The sequence below is a fragment of the Aquarana catesbeiana genome, linkage group LG01, assembly GCF_042186555.1.
Source record: "Aquarana catesbeiana isolate 2022-GZ linkage group LG01, ASM4218655v1, whole genome shotgun sequence".
Taxonomy (NCBI): domain Eukaryota; kingdom Metazoa; phylum Chordata; class Amphibia; order Anura; family Ranidae; genus Aquarana; species Aquarana catesbeiana.
Window position 1 is genome coordinate 990,538,967 of NC_133324.1, and position 14,318 is coordinate 990,553,284.

General features: G+C 46.4%; 1 protein-coding gene across 2 annotated transcripts in view; it reads left to right on the forward strand.

Moving 5' to 3' along the window:
• The first annotated feature begins 401 nt into the window (after positions 1–401).
• Positions 402–14,318, forward strand: part of TLN1 (talin 1) — a 101,137-nt gene continuing 87,220 nt past the window's right edge. For both annotated transcript variants that reach the window (XM_073612150.1, XM_073612151.1), the window contains exon 1: positions 402–527. The gene's annotated coding sequence lies outside the window, so the exon portion shown is untranslated. The remainder of the gene's footprint in view (positions 528–14,318) is intronic.

The window sequence follows — 14,318 nt, forward strand, 5'->3', positions numbered from 1 at the left end:
TGCCTAGGCACTCCAGATAAAGCACTTCCTGTACCTAGGCACTCCAGATAAAGCACTTCCTGTACCTAGGCACTATAGATAAAGCACTTCCTGTACCTAGGCACTATAGATAAAGCACTTCCTGTACCTAGGCACTCCAGATAAAGCACTTCCTGTGCCTAGGCACTCCTGACAAAGCACTTCCTGTGCCTAGGCTCTCCTGATCTATCAGCACACTGTATGTGTCAGAGAACACAATACTGATATGAATAAGAAGGACTCGGGGGATGGAGGATCACGTGATTACTATAGAGGAGGATCATCACACAGCTATTCCGCCATGTCTACTCCTGGCAGCTCCCTACACTGAGCTCACATCTACACTGCCGCCGCCATATTTATTCCTGGAAGGTCCTGTCCCCACACAGCGACCCCTGGCGGCGGGCGGGCATAGTCCGGGAAGAGCGCCCCTGGCGGTAGGTACGCGCTATAGAGCGGATCCCGGGCGGGGTCGGCAGTGAGAGAAGTCCGGAGAGGACGGCGGAGAGGTGAGTGCGGGTCCCGGGAGAGACCGGTGTGTGTATGAGAGAGGCTCCTCCCCCTCTTCCCCCGGTGTACGGTGTGTGTGAGAGACTCCTCCCCCTCCCCACGGTGTGTGTGTGTGAGAGAGACAGGTCCCGGCATAACTTTTACCTCACAGACACCCAACTTCACCCGACCGGATACCGACCGATATGTCACCTCATAACGACTTATAACTTCTTATACCGACCAATATTCCCTCATACCGACCAATATTCCCTCATACCGACCAATATTCCCTCATACCGACCATTACTCACTGATATCACCTCATACCGACTGATATGTCACCTCATACTGACTTATAACTTCTCATACCGACCAATATTCCCTCATACCGACCAATATTCCCTCATACCGACCATTACTCACTGATATCCCCTCATACCGACCGATATCACCTCATAACACCTCATACCGACTGAAATCCCCTCATACCGACCGATATGTCACCTCATAACGACTTATAACTTCTCATACCGACCAATATTCCCTCATACCGACCAATATTCCCTCATACCGACCAATATTACTTCATACCGATCATTACTCACTGATATCCCCTCATACCGACCGATATCCCCTCATACCGACCAATATTCCCTCATACCGACCATTACTCACTGATATCCCCTCATACCGACCGATATCCCCTCATACCGACCAATATTCCCTCATACCGACCATTACTCACTGATATCCCCTCATACCGACCGATATCACCTCATAACACCTCATACCGACTGAAATCCCCTCATACCGACCGATATGTCACCTCATAACGACTTATAACTTCTCATACCGACCAATATTCCCTCATACCGACCAATATTCCCTCATACCGACCAATATTCCCTCATACCGACCAATATTCCCTCATACCGACCAATATTCCCTCATACCGACCAATATTACTTCATACCGACCAATATTCCCTCATACCGACCAATATTCCCTCATACCGACCATTACTCACTGATATCCCCTCATACCGACCGATATCACCTCATAACACCTCATACCGACTGAAATCCCCTCATACCGACCGATATGTCACCTCATAACGACTTATAACTTCTCATACCGACCAATATTCCCTCATACCGACCAATATTCCCTCATACCGACCAATATTCCCTCATACCGACCAATATTACTTCATACCGACCAATATTCCCTCATACCGACCAATATTCCCTCATACCGACCAATATTCCCTCATACCGACCAATATTCCCTCATACCGACCATTACTCACTGATATCCCCTCATACCGACCGATATCCCCTCATACCGACCGATATCCCCTCATACCGACCGATATCCCCTCATACCGACCGATGTCACCTCATAACGACTTATAACTTCTCATACCGACCAATATTCCCTCATACCGACCAATATTCCCTCATACCGACCATTACTCACTGATATCCCCTCATACCGACCGATAACACCTCATACCGACTGAAATCCCCTCATACCGACCGATATGTCACCTCATAACGACTTATAACTTCTCATACCGACCAATATTCCCTCATACCGACCAATATTCCCTCATACCGACCAATATCCCCTCATACCGACCGATATCCCCTCATACCGACCATTACTCACTGATATCCCCTCATACCGACCGATATCCCCTCATACCGACCGATATCCCCTCATACCGACCGATATCCCCTCATACCGACCGATATCCCCTCATACCGACCGATATCCCCTCATACCGACCGATATCCCCTCATACCGACCGATATCCCCTCATACCGACCGATATCCCCTCATACCGACCGATATCCCCTCATACCGACCGATATCCCCTCATACCGACCGATATCCCCTCATACCGACCGATATCCCCTCATACCGACCGATATCCCCTCATACCGACCGATATCCCCTCATACCGACCGATATGTCACCTCATAACGACTTATAACTTCTCATACCGACCAATATTCCCTCATACCGACCAATATTCCCTCATACCGACCAATATTCCCTCATACCGACCATTACTCACTGATATCCCCTCATACCGACCGATATCACCTCATAACACCTCATACCGACTGAAATCCCCTCATACCGACCGATATGTCACCTCATAACGACTTATAACTTCTCATACCGACCAATATTCCCTCATACCGACCAATATTCCCTCATACCGACCAATATTCCCTCATACCGACCAATATTCCCTCATACCGACCAATATTCCCTCATACCGACCATTACTCACTGATATTCCCTCATACCGACCGATATTCCCTCATACCGACCAATATTCCCTCATACCGACCAATATTCCCTCATACCGACCAATATTCCCTCATACCGACCAATATTCCCTCATACCGACCAATATTCCCTCATACCGACCAATATTCCCTCATACCGACCAATATTCCCTCATACCGACCAATATTCCCTCATACCGACCAATATTACTTCATACCGACCAATATTCCCTCATACCGACCGATATCCCCTCATACCGACCGATATCACCTCATAACGACTTATAACTTCTCATACCGACCGATATCACCTCATACCGACCGATATGTCACCTCATACTGACTTATAACTTCTCATACCGACCAATATTACCTCATACCGACCAATATTCCCTCATACCGACCATTACTCACTGATATCACCTCATACCGACTGATATGTCACCTCATACTGACTTATAACTTCTCATACCGACCAATATTCCCTCATACCGACCAATATTCCCTCATACCGACCAATATTCCCTCATACCGACCAATATTCCCTCATACCGACCAATATTCCCTCATACCGACCAATATTCCCTCATACCGACCAATATTCCCTCATACCGACCAATATTCTCTCATACCGACCATTACTCACTGATATCACCTCATAACGACCGATATCACCTCATACCGACCGATATGTCACCTCATAATGACTTGTAACCCCTCATAACGACATATATTCCCTCATACCGACCAATATTACCTCATACCGACCAATATCCCCTCATACCGACCGATATGTCACCTCATACTGACTTATAACTTCTCATACCGACATATATCCCCTCGTACCGACCGATATCACCTCATAACACCTCATACCGACATATATCCCCTCATACCGACATATATCCCCTCATACCGACATATATCCCCTCATACCGACATATATCCCCTCGTACCGACATATATCCCCTCGTACCGACATATATCCCCTCGTACCGACATATATCCCCTCGTACCGACATATATCCCCTCGTACCGACATATATTCCCTCATACCGACCGATATATCCCCTCATACCGACCGATATATCCCCTCATACCGACCGATATATCCCCTCATACCGACCGATATATCCCCTCATACCGACCGATATATCCCCTCATACCGACCGATATATCCCCTCATACCGACCGATATATCCCCTCATACCGACCGATATATCCCCTCATACCGACCGATATATCCCCTCATACCGACCGATATATCCCCTCATACCGACCGATATATCCCCTCATACCGACCGATATATCCCCTCATACCGACCGATATATCCCCTCATACCGACATATATCACCTCATACCGACCATTACTCACTGATATCACCTCATACCGACATATAACCCCTAATACCGACCAATATTACCTCATACCGACCGATATGTCACCTCATACTGACTTATAACTTCTCATACCGACATATATCCCCGCATACCGACCGATATCACCTCATAACGACTTGTAACCCCTCATACCGACTGATATCCCCTCATACCGACTGATATTCCCTCATACCGACTGATATTCCCTCATACCGACTGATATTCCCTCATACCGACTGATATTCCCTCATACCGACTGATATTCCCTCATACCGACTGATATTCCCTCATACCGACTGATATTCCCTCATACCGACTGATATTCCCTCATACCGACTGATATTCCCTCATACCGACTGATATTCCCTCATACCGACTGATATTCCCTCATACCGACTGATATTCCCTCATACCGACTGATATTCCCTCATACCGACTGATATTCCCTCATACCGACTGATATTCCCTCATACCGACTGATATTCCCTCATACCGACTGATATTCCCTCATACCGACTGATATTCCCTCATACCGACTGATATTCCCTCATACCGACTGATATTCCCTCATACCGACTGATATTCCCTCATACCGACTGATATTCCCTCATACCGACTGATATTCCCTCATACCGACTGATATCCCCTCATACCGACTGATATCCCCTCATACCGACTGATATCCCCTCATACCGACATATAACCCCTCATACCGACCAATATTACCTCATACCGACCATTACTCACTGATATCCCCTCATACCGACCGATATGTCACCTCATAATGACTTGTAACCCCTCATACTGACTGATATCCCCTCATACCGACCGATATGTCTCCTCATACTGACTTATAACTTCTCATACCGACATATATCCCCTCATAACGACTTATGACCCCTCATACCGACCAATATTCCCTCATACCGACATATATCCCCTCATAACGACTTGTAACCCCCTCATACCGACCGATATGTCACCTCATACCGACCGATATGTCACCTCATACCGACCGATATGTCACCTCATACCGACCGATATGTCACCTCATACCGACCGATATGTCACCTCATACCGACCGATATGTCACCTCATACCGACCGATATGTCACCTCATACCGACCGATATGTCACCTCATACCGACCGATATGTCACCTCATACCGACCGATATGTCACCTCATACCGACTTGTAACCCCTCATACCGACCGATATCACCTCATAACGACTTGTAACCCCTCATACCGACCAATATTACCTCATACCGACCATTACTCACTGATATTCCCTCATACCGACCGATATGTCACCTCATACTGACTTATAACTTCTCATACCGACATATATCCCCTCATACCGACATATATCCCCTCATACCGACATATATCCCCTCATACCGACATATATCCCCTCATACCGACATATATCCCCTCATACCGACATATATCCCCTCATACCGACATATATTCCCTCATACCGACCATTACTCACTGATATCACCTCATACCGACATATAACCCCTCATACCGACCAATATTACCTCATACCGACCGATATGTCACCTCATACTGACTTATAACTTCTCATACCGACCGATATCACCTCCATAACGACTTGTAACCCCTCATACTGACTGATATCCCCTCATACCGACCGATATGTCTCCTCATAACGACTTATAACCCCTCACACCGACCGATATGTCACCTCATACTGACTTATAACTTCTCATACCGACATATATCCCCTCATAACGACTTATGACCCCTCATAACGACTTATGACCCCTCATACCGACTGATATCCCCTCATAACGACTTGTAACCCCCTCATACCGACCGATATGTTACCTCATACCGACCGATATGTTACCTCATACCGACCGATATGTTACCTCATACCGACCGATATGTCACCTCATACCGACCGATATGTCACCTCATACCGACCGATATGTCACCTCATACCGACCGATATGTCACCTCATACCGACCGATATGTCACCTCATACCGACCGATATGTCACCTCATACCGACCGATATGTCACCTCATACCGACCGATATGTCACCTCATACCGACCGATATGTCACCTCATACCGACCGATATGTCACCTCATACCGACCGATATGTCACCTCATACCGACCGATATGTCACCTCATACCGACCGATATGTCACCTCATACCGACCGATATGTCACCTCATACCGACCGATATGTCACCTCATACCGACCGATATGTCACCTCATACCGACCGATATGTCACCTCATACCGACCGATATGTCACCTCATACCGACTTGTAACCCCTCATACCGACCGATATCACCTCATAACGACTTGTAACCCCTCATACCGACCAATATTACCTCATATCGATCATTACTCACTGATATTCCCTCATACCGACTTATAACTTCTCATACCGACATATATCCCCTCATACCGACATATATCCCCTCATACCGACATATATTCCCTCATACCGACATATATTCCCTCATACCGACATATATTCCCTCATACCGACATATATTCCCTCATACCGACATATATTCCCTCATACCGACATATATTCCCTCATACCGACATATATTCCCTCATACCGACATATATTCCCTCATACCGACATATATTCCCTCATACCGACATATATTCCCTCATACCGACATATATTCCCTCATACCGACATATATTCCCTCATACCGACATATATTCCCTCATACCGACCGATATTCCCTCATACCGACCGATATTCCCTCATACCGACCGATATTCCCTCATACCGACCGATATTCCCTCATACCGACCGATATTCCCTCATACCGACCGATATTCCCTCATACCGACCGATATTCCCTCATACCGACCGATATTCCCTCATACCGACCGATATTCCCTCATACCGACCGATATTCCCTCATACCGACCAATATGTCACCTCATACTGACTTATAACTTCTCATACCGACATATATCCCCGCATACCGACCGATATCACCTCATACCGACCGATATCACCTCATACCGACCGATATCACCTCATACCGACCGATATCACCTCATACCGACCGATATCACCTCATACCGACCGATATCACCTCATACCGACCGATATCACCTCATACCGACCGATATCACCTCATACCGACCGATATCACCTCATACCGACCGATATCACCTCATACCGACCGATATCACCTCATACCGACCATTACTCACTGATATCTTCTCATACCAACCGATATGTCTCCTCATAACGACTTATAACCCCTCACACCGACCGATATGTCACCTCATACTGGCTTATAACTTCTCATACCGACATATATCCCCTCATAACGACTTATGACCCCTCATACCGACATATAACCCCTCATACCGACATATGACCCCTCATACCGACATATGACCCCTCATACCGACATATAACCCCTCATACCGACATATAACCCCTCATACCGACATATAACCCCTCATACCGACATATATCCCCTCATACCGACATATAACCCCTCATACCGACATATAACCCCTCATACCGACATATAACCCCTCATACCGACATATAACCCCTCATACCGACATATAACCCCTCATACCGACATATAACCCCTCATACCGACATATAACCCCTCATACCGACATATAACCCCTCATACCGACATATAACCCCTCATACCGACATATAACCCCTCATACCGACATATAACCCCTCATACCGACATATAACCCCTCATACCGACATATAACCCCTCATACCGACATATAACCCCTCATACCGACATATAACCCCTCATACCGACATATAACCCCTCATACCGACATATAACCCCTCATACCGACATATAACCCCTCATACCGACATATAACCCCTCATACCGACATATAACCCCTCATACCGACTGATATTACCTCATACCGACCATTACTCACTGATATCTCCTCCTACCGACTGATATCACCTCATACTGACCGATATGTCACCTCATAACGACTTGCAACCCCTCATACCGACTTATAACCCCTCATACCGACTTATAACCCCTCATACCGACTTATAACCCCTCATACCGACTTATAACCCCTCATACTGACTTATAACCCCTCATACCGACTTATAACCCCTCATACCGACCATTACTCACTGATATCTCCTCCTACCGACTGATATCACCTCATACTGACCGATATGTCACCTCATAACGACTTGTAACCCCTCATACCGACTGATATCACCTCATACCGACCAATATCACCTCATACCGACATATAACCCCTCATACTGACTTATAACCCATCATACCGACCGATATTACCTCATACCGACTGATATCACCTCATACCGACATATAACCCCTCATACCGACCGATATGTCACCTCATACTGACCATTACTCACTGATATCTCCTCATACTGACCGATATTACCTCATACCGACCATTACCGACATATAGCCCCTCTTACCGACCGATATCATCTCATACTGACATATAACCCCTCATACCGACCGATATGTCACCTCATAACCCCTCATACCGGCCAATATTGACCGATATGGCACCTCATACTGACTTATAACCCCTCATACCGACCGATATTACCTCATACCGACCGATATTACTTCATACCGACTGATATCACCTCATACCGATCTATGTCACCTCATACCGACCGATCTATGTCACCTCATACCGACCGATCTATGTCACCTCATACCGACCGATCTATGTCACCTCATACCGACCGATCTATGTCACCTCATACCGACCCATATAACCCCTCATACCACCTGATATCACCTCATACTGACCATTACTCACTGATATCTCCTCATACCGACCTGTATTACCTTATACCGACCATTACTGACCGATACCGACATATATCCCCTCATACCAATCATTACACACTGATATCTCCTCATACCGACATATAAACCCTCATGCCGACCAATATCACCTCATACCGACCATCTACTCACCGATATCTCCTCATACCGACCGATATCACCTCATACCGATCATTACTCACTGATATCTCCTTATACCGACTGCTATTACCTCATACCGACCATTACTGACCGATATGTCACCTCATACCGACATATAACCCCCCATACCGACCATCTACTCACCAATATCACCTCATACCGACATTTAACCCCTCATACCGACCATTACTGATCGATATTACCTCTTACCGACCATTTCTGACCCATGTCTCCTCATACCAACCATTACTGACCGATATCACCTCATACTGACCGATATCACCTCATACTGACCGATATCACCTCATACTGACCGATATCACCTCATACTGACCGATATCACCTCATACTGACCGATATCACCTCATACTGACCGATATCACCTCATACTGACCGATATCACCTCATACTGACCGATATCACCTCATACTGACCGATATCACCTCATACTGACCGATATCACCTCATACTGACCGATATCACCTCATACTGACCGATATCACCTCATACTGACCGATATCACCTCATACTGACCGATATGTCACCTCATACTGACCATTAATGACCGATATCACCTCATACTGACCATTACTGACCGATATTACCTCATAATGACCGATATGTCACCTCATACCGACCGTTACTGACCCATATCTCCTCATACCGACCATTATTGACCCATATCTCCTCATACCGACCATTACTCACCGATATCTCCTCATACCGACCATTACTCACCGATATCTCCTCATACCGACCATTACTCACCGATATCTCCTCATACCGACCATTACTCACCGATATCTCCTCATACCGACCATTACTCACCGATATCTCCTCATACCGACCATTACTCACCGATATCTCCTCATACCGACCATTACTCACCGATATCTCCTCATACCGACCATTACTCACCGATCAATATGTCACTTCATACTGACCATTACTGACCCATATCTCCTCATACCGACCATTACTGATCGATATCACCTCATACCGACCATTACTGACCGATATCACCTCATACCGACCATTACTCACCGATCAATATGTCACTTCATACTGACCATTACTGACCCATATCGACCATTTCTGACCCATATCTCCTCATACCGACCATTACTGACCGATATCACCTCATACCGACCATTACTCACCGATCAATATGTCACTTCATACTGACCATTACTGACCCATATCTCCTCATACCGACCATTACTGACTGATATCACCTCATACTGACCAATATTACCTCATACCGACCATTACTGACCCATATCGACCATTACTGACCCATATCTCCTCATACCGACCATTACTGACCGATATCACCTCATACCGACCATTACTCACCGATCAATATGTCACTTCATACTGACCCATATCTCCTCATAGCGACCATTACTGATCGATATCACCTCATACCGACCATTACTGACCGATATCACCTCATACCGACCATTACTCACCGATCAATATGTCACTTCATACTGACCATTACTGACCCATATCTCCTCATACCGACCATTACTGACTGATATCACCTCATACCGACCATTACTCACCGATCAATATGTCACTTCATACTGACCATTACTGACCCATATCTCCTCATACCGACCATTACTGACCGATATCACCTCATACCGACCATTACTCACCGATCAATATGTCACTTCATACTGACCATTACTGACCCATATCTCCTCATACCGACCATTACTGACTGATATCACCTCATACTGACCAATATTTACCTCATACCGACCATTACTGACCCATATCGACCATTTCTGACCCATATCTCCTCATACTGACCATTACTGACCCATATCTCCTCATACTGACCAGTACTGACCATTACTGACCGATATTACCTCGTACTGACCATTACTGACCTATATCCCCTCATACTGACCATTACTGACCGATATCCCCTCATACTGACCATTACTGACCGATATCCCCTCATACTGACCATTACTGACCCATATCTCCTCATACCGACCATTACTGACCCATATCCCCTCATACCGACCATTACTGACCCATATCTCCTCATACCGACCATTACTGACCCATATCTCCTCATACCGACCATTACTGACCCATATCCCCTCATACCGACCATTACTGACCCATATCCCCTCATACCGACCATTACTGACCCATATCCCCTCATACCGACCATTACTGACCCATATCTCCTCATACCGACCACTACTGACCCATATCTTCTCATACCGACCACTACTGACCCATATCTTCTCATACCGACCGTTACTGTCCCATATCTCCTCATACCGACCATTACTGTCCCATATCTCCTCATACCGACCATTACTGTCCCATATCTCCTCATACCGACCATTACTGACCCATATCTCCTCATACCGACCATTACTGACCCATATCTCCTCATACAAACACATCTATATCCTCTTCCATGTCTGTATACATGTCTGTATCCTCGTGTGTGTGATACACAGAGATTAATCAAATCCTCCTCCTACATAAGTTGTACCTGTTTTATCTGCAGCCCTCTAGTCTTTGCAGCATTTCAAAGCACGCATTTTACACAGCACGTCTGAGCTCTAGAAGGTAGTGGGTGGGGATGTGATGTCACACACATACTCCTGATTGGAGGGAACGGACACACCCCCTGTACACAGTGTCAGGGGAACATGCATAGCTGAGGCTGTCAATCATGTGTTGTGTACTAGAGGGGGGTGGGGCCTTCTCCTGGGATTATCTGGTGACTCTCCACAGTGTCTCATGTAGATAGCGGAGGAAGGAGAGAGCAGACATATATTGCACTCAATGCTTTAGATTGAGGTAAGTACACTCTTTAGAGGGATGTGCTGTGTTCAGATTTCATGTCAGAGGTTTACAATCGCTTTACATTTTGGTTGGCTGAGGTGTTTTGTCAGGGGTGTCCTTTGAATCCTCTGCTATACGTGTTTTCAGTGGATCCCTTCATCAGAAGTTTAGAGGGCAGGCTGTTGTTTGGAGTACCTTTTGGACATCACTGGTAAGCCTCCTTTGAGGGTCATGGCCTACGCTGATGATGGACCTGCTCTGTGGGACACATGAGATGGTCTCAGTGATGAAGAATCAGTATGCTAAGGTTTTCTGGATGGGAGAGGAAGGCGAAGGCTTTGAACTACCGAACACCTTCCCAGATCCCCGGCAGGAAATTCAAGTTTTAGGCATCAAATTTGGTCCCAGCGATTACACAAATTGGGTCAGCAGGCTACAAGATGCCAAGGTTGACAGCTGGAAGGATTGGAAACTCTTATGCCCCGTACACACGGTCGGACATTGATCGGACATTTCGACAACTAAATCCATGGATTTTTTCCGACGGATGTTGGCTCAAACTTGTCTTGCATACACACGGCCACACAAAGTTGTCGGAAAATCCGATCGTTCTGAACGCGGTGACGTAAAACACGTACGTCGGGGCTATAAACGGGGCAGTGGCCAATAGCTTTCATCTCTTTATTTATTCTGAGCATGCGTGGCACTTTGTCCGTCGGATTTGTGTACACACGATCGGAATTTAACCAATCGAATTTTGTTGTCGTAAAATTTTATAGCCTGCTCTCAAACTTTGTGTCGGAAATTCTTATGGGAAATGTGTGATGGAGCCCACACACGGTCATGATTTTCCGACAACAAGGTCCTATCACATATTTTCCGTCGGAAAATCCGACCGTGTGTACGGGGCATAACAGGGAAAGGATTGACCTGATTACAACTTACCTGATCCCGGTATTTCTGTATGTCTGCTTTGTCTGTGATTTGCCCGTGTCTCTCTATACCAAGATCTACAGATGTTATGGGGGATCAGACTGACCTACCTTCCCGCCTGGGTGGCCTAGGTATGGTTCTTTTCTCTAATGTTTTTGGTAATATGTTGGCACAGGAACCGCCTGGGTGGCTTGGTATTTTTCAGTTCTGGTTTAGGGTTTTTCTGAGAAGCTGGGAGAATGGTGGGCCAGTCAAAAGCCTGAGGGCCCAACATGGTGAGCTACTGGCGTACGTTGCTCCATGCCTGAAAATGCTTCGGCAGTGGCGAGTGATGGCGGAGGAAATGAAGTCTTTTCCTAGGAAGGCCCTGGAGAGGGTCGTTGAATATTTCCAAAAGTATTGGGACGCCTGCCTTTACACACACATGACCTTTAATGACATCCCAGTCTTAGTCCGGAGGGTTCAATATTGAGTTGGCTCCGCCCTTTACAGCTATAACAGCTTCACCTCTACTGGGAAGGCCATCCACAAGGTTTAGGAGGGTGTCTATGGGAATGTTTGACCATTCTTCCAGAAGAGCATTTGTGAGGTCAGGCACTGATGTTGGACAAGAAGGCCTGGTACGCAGTCTCTATTCTAATTCATCCCAAAGGTGTTCTTTTGGGTTTAGGTCAGGACTCTGTGCAGGTAAGTCAAGTTCCTCCACCACAAACTCGCTCATCCATGTCTTTATGGACCTTGCTTTGTGCACTGGACCAAATCATTTGGTGGAGGTGGGATTATGGTGTGGGGGGGGGGGGGAAGATTATGGTGTGGGGTTGTTTTTCAGGGGTTGGGCTTGGCCCCTTAGTTCCAGTGAAGGGAACTCTTAAGGCGTCAGCATACCAAGACATTTTGGACAATTTCATGCTCCCAACTTTGTGGGAACAGTTTGGGGACGGTCCCTTCCTGTTCCAACATGACTTCCCACCAGTGCACAAAGCAAGGTCCATAAAGACATGGATGAGCGAGTTTGGGGTGGAGGAACTTGACTGGCCTGCACAGAGTCCTGACCTCAACTCGATAGAACACCTTTGGGATGAATTAGAGCGGAAACTGCGAGCCAGGCCTTCTCATCCAACATCAGTGCCCGACCTCACAAATGCTCTTCTGGAAGAATGGTCAAACATTCCCATAGACACCCTCCTAAACCTTGTGGACAGCCTTCCCAGAGGAGTTGAAGCTGTTATAGCTGCAAAGGGCGGAGCCAACTCAATATTGAACCCTCCGGACTAAGACTGGGATGTCATTAAAGTTCATTTGTGTGTAAAGGCATGCGTCCCAATACTTTTGGGAATATAGTGTAGAGAATTGTTGGAAAGCTTTTAAAT